Below are 13,167 nucleotides of genomic sequence, written 5' to 3'. Positions count from 1 at the left end.
GGTCTAAGGCACTGCATCTCAGTGCTTGAGGCGTCACTACAGACCCCCTGGTTCGATTCCAGGCTGTATCACAACCGGCCGTGATTGGGAGTCCCATAGGGCGCCGCACAATTGGCCCAGCGTCGTCCGGGTTTGGCTGGTGTAGGCCATCATTGTAAATAAGAATGTGTTCTTAACTGACTTGCCTAGTTAAATAAAGGTTAAATAAAAAATGTAATAAATAAAAATAGGAATGCAGTGAATAACACATTCACAAATGGCAAAACAGACAGTCAAAAAATGTATCATCAGGAACAAGTTTTTGAAGTGTCTGTCCTATAGCTGTACAGCCCGGTCCTGGGTTACCTTCAGATGACTCCCCTGAAGCTTGTCCACCAGAGCTGTTGCTCTCTACGATAAGCCACCTCCAATGTTGTTTTAGAGAATTTGGCAATATGTCCAACCGGCCTCACAACCGCAAACCACTTGTAACCACACCAGCACAGGACCTCCACATCCGGCTTCTTCACCTGCGGGATTGTCTGATACCAGCCACCCGGACAGCTGATGAAACTGTGGGTTTGCACAACGAAAAAAATTCTGCACAAACTGTCAGAAACCGTCTCAGTGAAGCTCATCTGCGTGCTCATCGTCCGCACCAGGGTCTTGACCTGACTGCAGTTAGGCGTCGTAACCAACCTCAGTGGGCAAATGCTCACCTTCGAAATGTGCTCTTCTGGATGAATCCCGGTTTCAACTGTCCCGGGCAGATGTCAGACAACAGACACAATGTATGGCGTTGTGTGGGCGAGCGGTTTGCTGATGTCAACATTGTGAACAGAGTGCCCCATGGTGGCAGTGGGGTAATGATATGGGCAGGCATAAGCTATGGACAACGAACACAATTGCATTTTATCAATGGCAATTTAAATGCACAGCGATACCATGACGAGATCCTGAGGCCCATTGTCATTCCATTCATCCGCTGCCATCACCTCATGTTTCAGCATGATAATGTACGGCCCCATGTCGCAAGGATCTGTACACAATTCCTGGAATTTGAAAATGTCCTAGTTCTTCCATGGCCTGCATACTCACCAGATATGTCACCCATTGAGCATGTTTGGGATGCTCTGGATCGACGTGTTCCAGTCAATATCCAGCAACTTCGCACAGCCATTGAAGAGGAGTGGGACAACATTCCACAGGCCACAATCAACAGCCTGATCAACTCTATGCGAAGGAGATGTGTCGCGCTGCATGAGGCAAATGGTGATCACACCAGATACTGACTGGTTTTCTGATCCAGGCCCCTACTTTTTTTTAAAGGTATCTGTGACCAACAGATGCATATCTGTATTCCCAGTCATGTGAAATCCATACATTAGGGCCTAATGAATGTATTTCAATTGACTGATTTCCTTATATGAACTGTAACTCAGTAAAACTGTTATGATGAGTTTCTAGGGTATCAAGTGATTACGAATGTAAGGATGTACTTAGTGTTATGTGGGCAGCTTGTCTCTCCCTTTTCTGTTTCCCTTCCTCCTTGTTTTGTCCCCTCTGTGTCTGTTGTATCTGTATGTGTGTTTGTCCCCTTTATGTGGGTGTGTCTGGAGTGGATCAGGGGCGTGCTCAGGATCTGCCTCTCCCGTGCAGCTGGGGTTGTTTCCAGTGATTCCTGCCTCACGCAGCTGCATCCTATTCTCTAATCAACCTGCACTACTAATTCCGGGGCATGGCTCTCCACCGGCGCCAGATCGTTGTTCTTACCAGAGCGGTAACTTGGCTCACCAGTAAAGTTATTTTGTCTTTGTCTTCAGCCTGGCTCTCCACTCTCCTTAACCTGTCATTTGTTTTGTCTTTAGTTGGACATACCTCCCAACCTGCCTGCCTTCCTGCCTGTCGGCCTGCCTGCCTGCCTGCCTGCCTGCCTGCCTCAGCCTCTCCTTCCTCCGGAGCCGACTAGCCCACTCTGTTCCTTTACTTCAGTTGTTTTTGGACTAAGACAATTTTAACTTTTATTAAATATTTTTGTTTCTTCCACTCCCTTTGTCGTGTTTGTTTCTCTGAGTGCTGGGTTGAACCATAGCCTAACAGAACGATCTGGCCATGGACCCAACAGAGAGACAGCACGGGGCAAACGAAGACAGCTTCCAACAAGCTATCCAGGCTCAAGGAACGTTGCTAGGACAGCATGACCAACTGATTCGGACTCTTTTGGAAAATAATCATCAACTGCTGAACCAGGTGACTCAGTTAACTACACAAGTCTCTAAATTGTCTGTTATCAGTTCTCCATCTCTCTGACCCCCAGTTTGATGCACCCCAAGTTGGTTCCTCGGACATGACGCAGGCTTCGCTCCATCGGGAACCCCCTGTCACGTCGCCTGAACCGTTCAATGGAGAATTGGACAAGTGCCGGGATTTTTGCTTCAGTGTGACTTGATTTTTCGGCAGAGACCACTGTCATTTTCTACTGATTCCTCTAAGGTACATTATGTTCTGGGGCTGTTAAGAGGGAGAGCTCTGGTTTGGGCTGAGGCTGTGTGCTCAAATCAAACTTTGACTGGATTGACTTTCGCTGATTTTTCTGCTAAATTGAAGACTGTTTTTGACCATCCTGACCATGTGGGTAATTCCTCCAAGATACTTTTAATTTGAGGCAGGGTTCTAACAGTGTGGCTGAGTACTCTATTGAGTTCTGGACTTTGGCAGCGGACTCCAAGTGGAACAATGTGGCACTTCAAGGAGCATTTCTAAACGGTTTGAATGAAGCCATTAAGGATGAACTGGCTGCTCGTGACGTAGCCACATGATTTACATTCTCTCGCTTCCCTGTCCATTAAGCTAGACAACCGGTTGCGGGAGAGGCGTCGGGAGAGAGGCGGTCGGCCGCATCTAGGAGGACGAGTTCCCCAGCCTTCAACCACTCGAGTCTCGCCTCCCGGAGCCGGCAGCTTCTTATTCCTGATTCCATCCCGAGCACAGAGGAGGAACCTATGCAAGTGGGTCAAGCTCGACTACCTCCAGCAGAACGGCAACGGCGCCTCCAGGCGGGTGAGTGCCTGTACTGTGGAGACGCCACACACATTCTGGCTACATGCCCTAAGCGGCCAAAAGACAAGGCTCGCTTCGTAACGGTGGGTCTACTTGCGAGCCCAGAGTTAGATCCTGAACCCATCATTCCCGATTACAAGTACCTGTAACCTTACGTTTCCAGAGTCATTCCCTGCCACTCTCAGCTCTCATAGACTCAGGTGCAGAAGACAACTTTATTAGCCACCAGTTCGCTACACAAGCTCGTATCCCCATGGAGCCACTACCTACCCCCATTCGGGTCACAGCCCTTGATGGGCGCTCTCCTGGAGATAACTCATCAAACCATCCCCGTTTCCCTAGTGATTTCTGGCAATCATTGTGAAAGCATTCAGCAAGAGTTATGTCTGGCTCAGCTACCTCCCTAATCCTTGGCTTCCCCTGGTTGGCTCTTCACAACCCACAAATTGATTGGACACGCCACACCATTCTCAGTTGGAGCACTAACTGCCATTCAGAGTGCCTTAGGTCAGCGGTTCCCCCCCACTAAGTGTAACCCAACTCATCCCTCAGCTCCTCTTGATCTGTCATCTGTCCCCAAAGAATACCATGACTTAGCGGAGGTTTTCAGTAAGGACAAGGCTCTGTCTCTACCACCACATAGGCCTTATGATTGCCCTATTGAACTGCTTCCTGGTGCTCCCTTGCCCTCTAGTCGCTTATACAATCTGTCCCGACCGGAAAGAGAGGCAATGGAGCAGTACATTGGTGATTCTCTGGTCTCGGGCATAACCGTCCCTCTCGTCTCCTTTGGGTGCAGGTTTTTTTTCGTGGAAAAGAAGGACAAGTCGTTACGCCCTGTATCGATTTCAGGGGTTTAAACAACATAACTGTTAAAAACAAGTATCCCCTTCCACTCATCAACTCTGCTTTTTGAACCTCTGCATGGCGCCACAGTTTTCTCCAAGCTCGACCTCAGGAACGCTTATCACCTTGTCCGGATCCGTAAGGGAGATGAGAGTGGAAAACCGCTTTCAACACTCCACTGGGACATTTTGAGTATTTGGTCATGCCCTTTGGGCTCTCAAACGCCCTGCTGTTTTCCAAGCCATGGTGAACGATGTTCTTAGGGATTTTTTTGAACCGTTTGTCTTTGTATACCTGGATGATATTCTTGTTTTTTCCAAGTCACCCGAGGAGCATGAGTCACACGTCCGTCCAAGTCCTGCAACGGCTCTTGGAAAACAAGCTGTATGTCAAAGCAGAGAAGTGTGAGTTCCACAAACAGTCTACATCGTTCCTTGGTTTCATCATTGAGAGCGGGCAGGTGAAGGCGGACCCGAGAAGATCCGGGCAGTGACGGAATGGCCCATACCCACCACCCGTAAGCAACTTCAACGCATTTTTGGGCTTTGCTAACTTCTACCGTAGGTTCATTAAGGGTTTTAGTAAAGTGGTGGCACCTCCCACTAGACTCACATCCCCAAAAGTCCCTTTTCTGTGGTCCCCGAGGTGGAGCAGGCGGTAGGGGTTTTGAAGGAACTGTTTTCCACCTCCCTGTGTTGATACACCCCAATACCTCTCTGCAGTTTGTTGTGGAGGTGGACGCTGCGGACTCTGGTGTGGAGCCGTCCTCTCCCAGCGCTCCCCACTGACCAAAAGCTTCACCCCTGTGCTTTTTTCTCCAAAAATTGTCACCCACAGAACGGAATTACGACGTTGGAAACCGAGAACTGCTGGCGGTCAAGCTAGCACTGGAAGAATGGCGGCACTGGCTGGATGGAGCTGAACTGCCGCTTGTGGTCTGGACAGACCACAAGAACTTGGCTTACATCCAAGCCACTAAGAGACTCAACTCACGCCAAGCCAGATGGGCCCTGTTTTTAGTAGGTTTAACTTTATTCTTACATACAGACCGGGGTCAAGAAATGTTAAACCAGATGCTTTGTCCCGCCAGTTTGCTGACCCTTCGGAGACCAGCGAGCCTGAGGCAGTCCTGCCTTCCTCATGCGTCGTGGCGGCTGTTCAGTGGGAGATCGAGTCTCTTGTGAAGACTGCACTTGCCACGGACCCGGGACCGGGTGATGGACCTCCCAACCTACCTTTGTTCCCGAGACGGTCCGGTCTCAGGTGTTGCAGTGGATTCACACCTCCCGTTTTGCTGGTCACCCTGGGATGAGACGCACGTTGACGCTGCTTAGGAGACATTTTTGGTGGCCTTCAATGGAAACTGACGTTCGGGCTTTTGTGGCAGCCTGTTCAACCTGTGCTCGGGGCAAAGCCTCCCATCAGTCCCCTTCGGGGCTGCTGCTACCCCTCCCAGTTCCCAGCCGTCCCTGGTCCCACATAGCCATGGATTTTGTCACCGGCCTACCCAAGTCTGAAGGTAATGATACTATACTTACCATTGTGGACAGATTCTCTAAATCTGTTCACTATATAGCATTACCAAAATTACCGTCTGCCAGTGAGACAGCGGACCTCCTAGTCCAACATGTATTCCGTCCCCATGGAATACCTGTGGACATCGTATCTGATAGAGGCCCACAGTTTACTTCCCGTGTTTGGAAGGTTTTCTGTTCTGCTTTGGGTGCTTCCGTTAGTCTGTCCTCAGGGTTTCATCCCCAGACCAACGGTCAAACAGAAAGAGCCAATCAAGACCTCGAAGCAACCCTTTTCGTTGTGTGGCTGCTCAACATCCATCATCCTGGGCCAAACATCTGCCTTGGATAGAGTACGCCCACAACTCCCCTCACCACCTCTGCCACTGGTCTTTCACCCTTTGAGTTACCATGGGTTATCAACCCCTCTGTTTCCTGCTCAGGAGAAGGAATTGGCTGTTCCTTCGGTTCAGGAGAACCTCCGCCGCTGCCAGAGAGTGTGGCGCGACGCTCGTGAAGCGTTGCCCGACCACCGACAGGAACAAGATGACAGCGGATAGGAGCAGGACTCCCGCACCTGTGTTTCATCCTGGTCAAGAGGTTTGGCTGTCGTACTAAGAACGTACCTCGTACCAAATCACGCAAGCTGTCTCCTCGGTACCTGGGTCCGTTTGTGGTGGAGTCCATCATTAACCCCGCTGCGGTTCGTTTGAAGTTGCCTTCAGCCATGAAGATACACCCTACTTTCCACGCCTCCCAACTGAAACCTGTGTCCTCCAGCCCTTTTGTGTCCGCTCGGCTGTTCCACCTCCACCTGTTCGTCTCTCATTGACGACCATCCGGCCTACACCGTCAGTAGGCTACTGGACTCTCGGAGGCGGGGTAGGGGGTCTCCAATACCTGGTCGATTGGGAAGGTTATGGACCAGAGGAGAGGTCTTGGGTCCCTAAGCGTTTTGTGTTGGATCCTCAGTTGATCACGGACTTCCATCACGACAACCCTGACAGGCCTGGTGGGTCGCCTGGTGGCGACCATTGAGGGGGGTACTGTTATGTGGGCAGCTTGTCTCTCCCTTTTCTGTTTCCCTTCCTCCTTGTTTTGTCCCCTCTGTGTCTGTTGTATCTGTATGTGTGTTTGTCCCCTTTATGTGGGTGTGTCTGGAGTGGATCAGGGGCGTGCTCAGGATCTGCCTCTCCTGTGCAGCTGCGGGTTGTTTCCAGTGATTCCTGCCTACGCAGCTGCATCCTATTCTCTAAATCAACCTGCACTACTAATTCCGGGGCATGGCTCTCCACCGGCGCCAGATCGTTGTTCTTACCAGAGCGGTAACTTGGCTCACCAGTAAAGTTATTTTGTCTTTGTCTTCAGCCTGGCTCTCCACTCTCCTTAACCTGTCATTTGTTTTGTCTTTAGTTTCGGACATACCTCCCAACCTGCCTGCCTTCCTGCCTGTCGGCCTGCCTGCCTGCCTGCCTGCCTGCCTCAGCCTCTCCTTCCTCCGGAGCCGACTAGCCCACTCTGTTTCTTTACTTCAGTTGTTTTTGGACTAAGACAATTTTAACTTTTATTAAATATTTTTGTTTCTTCCACTCCCTTTGTCGTGTTTGTTTCTCTGAGTGCTGGGTTGAACCATAGCCTAACACTTAGACACTTTTGATGGGGAGTTCATATTGGATATTTAATATGGTACCATGGTTAGTTATAACAGACATAGGCCTGCCTCTTCCAACTTCCTAACTCCAGAACAAAGATCCACTCTCTCTATATATACACTCTGTTACAAGTCTCTCCACGAACATCTGGTAATCATCATGGGCACTCCCATTCTTTGATGTTATAACTCTTTACCCCAAGTCAGTATATCCTGTCCATCAATCATGCTATCATAACCAATAATATGCCATTTAGCAGACGCTTTTATCAAAAGCGACTTACAGTCAGTGTGCATAAATTTTACGTATGGGTGGTCCCGGGATCGAACCCACTACTCCTGGCGTTACAAGCGCCATGCTCTACCAATTGAGCTACAGAGGACCACATAAACATCAGTAATCTCCCTTTGACATAACGGAATGTAGACCCGTGGCACCAAGCCACTTATCTAGTAACTCTAACCTGGTCCCCACGATACTATGACATGACATCATTACAATCCACTATTTTTTTTCTTATTTTGTGGCAAGTAAAATTACTTAACCCCCAGCAGTTCATATAAAATACAATATTCCCAATCAGTAGTATATATATATATCTGACTAGAGCCTAAACTATGCTAGATGACTGAGAATTCACCCCTTTCTACCTTCTATACCTGAATCCAACCTGATTCTCAATATATTTAATCAACAAAGGTATAAATTCTCAGTCATCTATCTTATGCGATATCAAACCTCTCAAACCTCTATAAACTCAGTCTGAGTAAAAGATAAACACATAATTAACTACTATATATTCATGCTAATAATCTATGTAGTCAAAACCTTACTTATATATACAGTGGGGAGAACAAGTATTTGATACACTGCCGATTTTGCAGGTTTTCCTACTTACAAAGCATGTAGAGGTCTGTAATTTTTTATCATAGGTACACTTCAACTGTGAGAGACAGAATCTAAAACAAAAATCCAGAAAATCACATTGTATGATTTTTAAGTAATTAATTTGCATTTTATTGCATGACATAAGTATTTGATCACCTACCAACCAGTAAGAATTCCGGCTCTCACAGACCTGTTAGTTTTTCTTTAAGAAGCCCTCCTATTCTCCACTCATTACCTGTATTAACTGCACCTGTTTGAACTCGTTACCTGTATAAAAGACACCTGTCCACACACTCAATCAAACAGACTCCAACCTCTCCACAATGGCCAAGACCAGAGAGCTGTGTAAGGACATCAGGGATAAAATTGTAGACCTGCACAAGGCTGGGATGGGCTACAGGACAATAGGCAAGCAGCTTGGTGAGAAGGCAACAACTGTTGGCGCAATTATTAGAAAATGGAAGAAGTTCAAGATGACGGTCAATCACCCCTCGGTCTGGGGCTCCCATGCAAGATCTCACCTCGTGGGGCATCAATGATCATGAGGAAGGTGAGGGATCAGCCCAGAACTACACGGCAGGACCTGGTCAATGACCTGAAGAGAGCTGGGACCACAGTCTCAAAGAAAACCATTAGTAACACACTACGCCGTCATGGATTAAAATCCTGCAGCGCACGCAAGGTCCCCCTGCTCAAGCCAGCGCATGTCCAGGCCCGTCTGAAGTTTGCCAATGACCATCTGGATGATCCAGAGGAGGAATGGGAGAAGGTCATGTGGTCTGATGAGACAAAAATAGAGCTTTTTGGTCTAAACTCCACTCGCCGTGTTTGGAGGAAGAAGAAGGATGATTACAACCCCAAGAACACCATCCCAACATGAAGCATGGATGTGGAAACATCATTCTTTGGGGATGCTTTTCTGCAAAGGGGACAGGACGACTGCACCGTATTGAGGGGAGGATGGATGGGGCCATGTATCGCGAGATCTTGGCCAACAACCTCCTTCCCTCAGTAAGAGCATTGAAGATGGGTCGTGGCTGGTTCTTCCAGCATGACAACGACCTGAAACACACAGCCAGGGCAACTAAGGAGTGGCTCCGTAAGAAGCATCTCAAGGTCCTGGAGTGGCCTAGCCAGTTTCCAGACCTGAACCCAATAGAAAATCTTTGGAGGGAGCTGAAAGTCCGTATTGCCCAGCGACAGCCCCAAAACCTGAAGGATCTGGAGAAGGTCTGTATGGAGGAGTGGGCCAAAATCCCTGCTGCAGTGTGTGCAACGTATGATCTCTGTAATTGCAAACAAAGGTTTCTGTACCAAATATTAAGTTCTGCTTTTCTGATGTATCAAATACTTATGTCATGCAATAAAATGCAAATGAACTACTTAAAAATCATACAATGTGATTTTCTGGATTTTTGTTTTAGATTCCGTCTCTCACAGTTGAAGTGTACCTATGATAAAAAATTACACACCTCTACATGTTTGTAAGTAGGAAAACCTGCAAAATCGGCAGTGTATCAAATACTTGTTCTCCCCACTGTATATATAAGAAAAAAATCGACACCCCCATTTTTAAAATGACCCCTTTTTCTGAGACATGCGACCAAGAAAAACATCCATAAAATAAATTGTGACCATCATGACATTACATTTACATTTACGTCATTTAGCAGACGCTCTTATCCAGAGCGACTTCCAAATAGGTGCATTCACCTTATAGCCAGTGCGATAACCACTTTACAATGTTATATATTATATTTTTTTTCTTTATTTTTTTTGTTCGTAAATTGTTGTTTCTTTTTCTTAAAAAAATTTTTTTTGTGGGGGGGGTGTAGAAGGATTACTTTATCCTATCCCAGGTATTCCTTAAAGAGGTGGGGTTTCAAATGTCTCCGGAAGGTGGTGAGTGACGCCGCTGTCCTGGCGTCGTGAGGGAGCTTGTTCCACCATTGGGGTGCCAGGGCAGCGAACAGTTTTGACTGGGCTGAGCGGGAACTATGCTTCCGCAGAGGTAGGGAGCCAGCAGGCCAGAGGTGGATGAACGCAGTGCCCTCGTTTGGGTGTAGGGACTGATCAGAGCCTGAAGGTACGGAGGTGCCGTTCCCATCACAGCTCCGTAGGCAAGCACCATGGTCTTGTACCAGATGCGAGCTTCAACTGGAAGCCAGTGGAGTGTGCGGAGGAGCGGGGTGACGTGAGAGAACTTGTGAAGGTTGAACACCAGACAGGCTGCGGCATTCTGGATGAGTTGTAGGGGTTTAATGGCACAGGCAGGGAGCCCAGCCAACAGCGAGTTGCAGTAATTCAGACGGGAGATGACAAGTGCCTGGATTAGGACCTGTGCCGCTTCCTGTGCAAGGCAGGGTCGTACTCTCCGAATGTTGTAGAGCATGAACCTACAGGATCGGGTCACCGCCTTGATGTTAGCGGAGAACGACAGGGTGTTGTCCAGGGTCACGCCAAGGCTCTTCGCACTCTGGGAGGAGGACACAACGGAGTTGTCAACCGTGATGGCGAGATCATGGAACAGGCAGTCCTTCCCGGGAGGGAAGAGCAGCTCCGTCTTGCCAAGGTTCAGCTTGAGGTGGTGATCCGTCATCCATACTGATATGTCTGCCAGACATGCAGAGATGCGATTTGCCACCTGGTTATCAGAAGGGGGAAAGGAGAAGATTAGTTGTGTGTCGTCAGCGTAGCAATGATAGGAGAGGCCATGTGAGGATATGACAGAGCCAAGTGACTTGGTGTATAGCGAGAATAGGAGAGGGCCTAGAACTGAGCCCTGGGGAAACCAGTGGTGAGAGCACGTGGTGCGGAGACAGCTTCTCGCCACGCCACTTGGTAGGCGCGACCGGTCAGGTAGGACGCAATCCAAGAGTGAGCCGCGCCGGAGATGCCCAGCTCGGAGAGGGTGGAGAGGGAGGATCTGATGGTTCACAGTATCAAAGGCAGCAGACAGGTCTAGAAGGACAAGAGCAGAGGAGAGAGAGTTAGCTTTAGCAGTGCGGAGAGCCTCCGTGACACAGAGAAGAGCAGTCTCAGTTGAATGACCAGTCTTGAAACCTGACTGGTTTGGATCAAGAAGGTCATTCTGAGAGAGATAGCAAGAGAGTTGGCTAAAGACGGCACGCTCAATAGTTTTGGAGAGAAAAGAAAGAAGGGATACTGGTCTGTAGTTGTTGACATCAGAGGGATCGAGTGTTGGTTTTTTGAGAAGGGGTGCAACTCTCGCTCTCTTGAAGACGGAAGGGACATAGCCAGCGGTCAAGGATGAGTTGATCAGCGAGGTGAGGTAAGGGAGAAGGTCACCGGAGATGGTCTGGAGAAGAGAGGAGGGGATAGGGTCAAGTGGGCAGGTTGTTGGGCGGCCTGCCGTCACAAGTCGCAAGATTTTATCTGGAGAGAGAGGGGAGAAAGAAGTCGAAGCATAGGGTAGGGCAGTGTGAGCAGGACCAGCAGTGTCATTTGACTTAACAAACGAGGATCGGATGTCGTCAACCTTCTTTTCAAAATGGTTGACGAAGTCATCCACAGAGAGGGGGGAGGGGGGGATTCAGCAGGGAGGAGAATGTGGCAAAGAGCTTCCTAGGGTTAGAGGCAGATGTCATCCCCACAAATACAAAGATCCATGACCATTACTAAGTTACATGGATATTACAATATATTATATATACAAATTAATATATCAAAATAAAACAACTTCAATCTTCTTCATACAGATGAACCCCAAGCTAGTCACTGGTCACATGGGGCGCTATCTGATCGACTGAGATAGTCTTCTTTCCCCATCTTCATTCCTGTACACCTTAAAATCCACTTTACACATCTCCATCTTAACATTCCTTATTCCTCAATCAACATTATCAATGTACTCTAAACTGGAATAACATGATATATTAATACTTTATCCTTTCTCTCCTTGCATTTATATTGACTGATACATCTCTATTCATACTCCTAATACCTTCCTATATGTCTCTAATATTTTCCATAGCTTTATTTAAATTCCCAATACCTTTCTAATCTTAATGGCCAACATGTATCCCCCATATAATCACATACATTCCCTTTTATCTACTATAATAGCATCCAATGCTAAGTGATTATCACTTACATAGTCTAATGAGTAACATCTCAGACCCAATTGCTTAAAAACCCATGATTGTTAAAAGATACAATGTTCAACTCCGACTTTGTTCTCCTATTATTTCTGATATGACATACACATTATAACACGCTATTTTCACTCCCTGTTAAATCATTACATCCCTAAACTATTCATGCTTTAAGAATTCAACCAAAATCAGATCATATGAAAATATCATAACCCCATGATAGTAACCAATTAAATACTTGCCTAGCAACATACAGTGAGGGAAAAAAGTATTTGATCCCCTGCTGATTTTGTACGTTTGCCCACTGACAAAGAAATGATCAGTCTATAATTTTAATGGTAGGTTTATTTGAACAGTGAGAGACAGAATAACAACAAAAAAATCCAGAAAAACGCATGTCAAAAATGTTATAAATTGATTTGCATTTTAATGAGGGAAATAAGTATTTGACCCCCTCTCAATCAGAAAGATTTCTGGCTCCCAGGTGTCTTTTATACAGGTAACGAGCTGAGATTAGGAGCCCACTCTTAAAGGGAGTGCTCCTAATCTCAGCTTGTTACCTGTATAAAAGACACCTGTCCACAGAAGCAATCAATCAATCAGATTCCAAACTCTCCACCATGGCCTATACCAAAGAGCTCTCCAATGATGTCAGGGACAAGATTGAAGACCTACACAAGGCTGGAATGGGCTACAAGACCATCGCCAAGCAGCTTGGTGAGAAGGTGACAACAGTTGGTGCGATTATTCGCAAATGGAAGAAACACAAAATAACTGTCAATCTCCCTTGGCCTGGGGCTCCATGCAAGATCTCACCTCTTGGAGTTGCAATGATCATGAGAACGGTGAGGAATCAGCCCAGAACTACACAGGAGGATCTTGTCAATGATCTCAAGGCAGCTGGGACCATAGTCACCAAGAAAACAATTGGTAACACACTACGCCGTGAAGGACTGAAATCCTGCAGCGCCCGCAAGGTCTCCCTGCTCAAGAAAGCACATATACAGGGCCGTCTGAAGTTTGCCAATGAACATCTGAATGATTCAGAGGAGAACTGGGTGAAAGTGTTGTGGTCAGATGAGACCAAAATCGAGCTCTTTGGCATCAACTCAA

Source organism: Coregonus clupeaformis, chromosome 9 (assembly GCF_020615455.1).
Source record: "Coregonus clupeaformis isolate EN_2021a chromosome 9, ASM2061545v1, whole genome shotgun sequence".
NCBI classification, from domain to species: Eukaryota; Metazoa; Chordata; class Actinopteri; order Salmoniformes; family Salmonidae; genus Coregonus; species Coregonus clupeaformis.
Note: the sequence above shows the minus strand (reverse complement) of the source record.